Consider the following 2313-nt stretch of genomic DNA (forward strand, 5'->3'; position numbering starts at 1 on the left):
ATATTTATTATGTATATATAAATACACACACATACAGTATATATTTTGAAAATGTTTACATGTATTTACATGTCTATATTTATATTCATATAATTTATATTATACATAAATAAATATATTTAATATATAAAAATAACATATTTTTCTGAAATATATATATATATATATATATATATATATATATATACATAATAAATATACACAGTACACATACATATATTATGTTAAAAAAAAACGTTTATTTTAGATGCGATTAATCGCGATTAATCATTTGACAGCACTAAAAAATCTAATTAAATAAACTATATAAAATATTCTATACTAAAGAAATATGCAAGTAGGAATGCACCGAAATGAGAATTCTGGGCCGAAACCGAAACTGAAAATTCTGGATGCACTTGGCCGAAAACTGAAAATGCTTTGTAATGATTATTTATTATTTTATTAAATAATACAAAGTAATTTTGTAAGACTTTTCAAAGTAATAAAATTTTAACGATACTGAATTTAAACAAATTCAGTATCGAAAGTATAACAATAAAATACAATAAAATTGAAAGTAACAATAAAATTGGACAGAATTTATATTAATATTAGTAACACATTACAATAAGGTTCATTAGTTAACTACTTTAGTTAACAGGAACGAATAAACAATACTTCTTCAGCATTTATTCATCTTAGTTAATGTTAATTTCAACATTTACTATTAAAATCAACAGTTGTGCTTGTTAAGTTAATGCACTCTGAATTAACATGAACTAACAGTGAACAACTGTATTCTCATTAACTAACATTAGGAAAGATGAATAAATTCTGTAATAAATGCATTGTTCATGTTAGTTAATAGGCTACATTAACTAACAGTAACTAATGGAACCTTATTGTAAAGTGTTACCTTAATATTAAATATCAATATATTATTTTTATTCAGTTCCATGCAACAGAATCAGATACAACTTTTTTTAAAACTAATTATCCAAATAATCTATAATCCTACAAAGCTATTATTATCAGAGCATGTGAGCAGAGCAGAGCGTCACGAGAGAATAGCATAATTTTACCAGCGTTGCCATGTTACAGCACAGTAGCGCTATTGCAGACAGGAACAAATATACTACAAAGAAATGTCCTGTCAGACGTTTTTCTCTTTATTTTTTTTAATCTTTTTATTTTCACTTTTCTCTTTCTTTGATAATGTTCCCTATATACAAATATACTAGGGGTGCTCCGATTGATCAGCTACCGATCACTATCGGCCGATAATCACGTTGGGATGATTGATCGGCGGTCTCTAAAAGGCCGATATCAAAAAGCCGATCTCAACCTGATGACGCAGCCGTCAGAGGTTTGGCACTACACGCAGCGGCACTGTCTCAGTCTATGTCCGGCGCGGGTGAAATAATTATAATGCTGAAGGTGAGGTACTCACCTTCATATCTTTTCATTAAATAACTTATAAAGTAATTTGAAAACCTTGTGTGAGACGTAATTTCACAAACAGCGTGAGTGAATCACCGTGCGCGCTCTCAGCGCTCGCGCGCTCTCCTGGAGACTGAGCGCTCATGCACACTGGCAGTGCACACACATAATGCCAAGTTCACACACACTCCGTTTGCAGTGCGTATGCGGTGCGTATTTTTTCCGCGCTCATGTTAACGGATTAATAAAGTGTTCACTGCACACGGTCGTGGTCCGGCAGTGCGTTCAGGAGCGTTGCGTCTGCAGCAGAGCAGAGATCGTTTCCACACCGAGTCTACTGCTGCGCTGCAAGCACTGAATTAAAGTAACGGCGCATTTTTTGCAGTAAATATGAACATGGATTGACACGAAAATGTAGTAATTACCATAAATGCATATTATTAAGTCTACTGTATTTCACAGTCAACACATATGGCTTGTTGGCTAGTTTTAAAGGAAAAGAGCACTTGTAGATAAAGAAGGCAATAATAGATGGCACTCCTGGAGGAAGGAAAACAAAGTTCTTTATGAACCGCAGGATTGCTTGTAATAAAGATTTAAAAGCAAAAGAAAAGGCAGTAGAGCTAACTATTTCTGTCAATGGTAAGTTTGTGATAACGTAAGAAAAGTGGTTTAAATGTTTTGCCAATTGCTTGAGCAACTTAATACATAGATCTAGGAAGTAAATGCAAAAGTAAAAAGCATTGAATAATGTGTTGCTTATATTTATTGAGTTTAAACATGTCTGTGAAAGACTGTATTACTGTACTGTGTAAAAAAAGAATCACAATGTTGAAAAAGCATTTTCAGTGACAATGTTTGGATTTGAAATCAAAATAATGGATAAATGTT

The 2313-nt window shown here is 32.1% G+C and overlaps 1 protein-coding gene across 1 annotated transcript in view; it reads right to left on the reverse strand.

The window, feature by feature from the left end:
* The window catches only part of LOC107657272 (thyroid hormone receptor alpha), a 159765-nt gene that overhangs the window by 150642 nt on the left and 6810 nt on the right, over window positions 1-2313 (reverse strand). The gene's annotated exons all lie outside the window — the stretch shown is intronic.

The sequence above is a fragment of the Sinocyclocheilus anshuiensis genome, unplaced genomic scaffold, assembly GCF_001515605.1.
Source record: "Sinocyclocheilus anshuiensis isolate Anshui unplaced genomic scaffold, SAMN03320099.WGS_v1.1 scaffold159, whole genome shotgun sequence".
In the NCBI taxonomy this organism is placed as follows: domain Eukaryota; kingdom Metazoa; phylum Chordata; class Actinopteri; order Cypriniformes; family Cyprinidae; genus Sinocyclocheilus; species Sinocyclocheilus anshuiensis.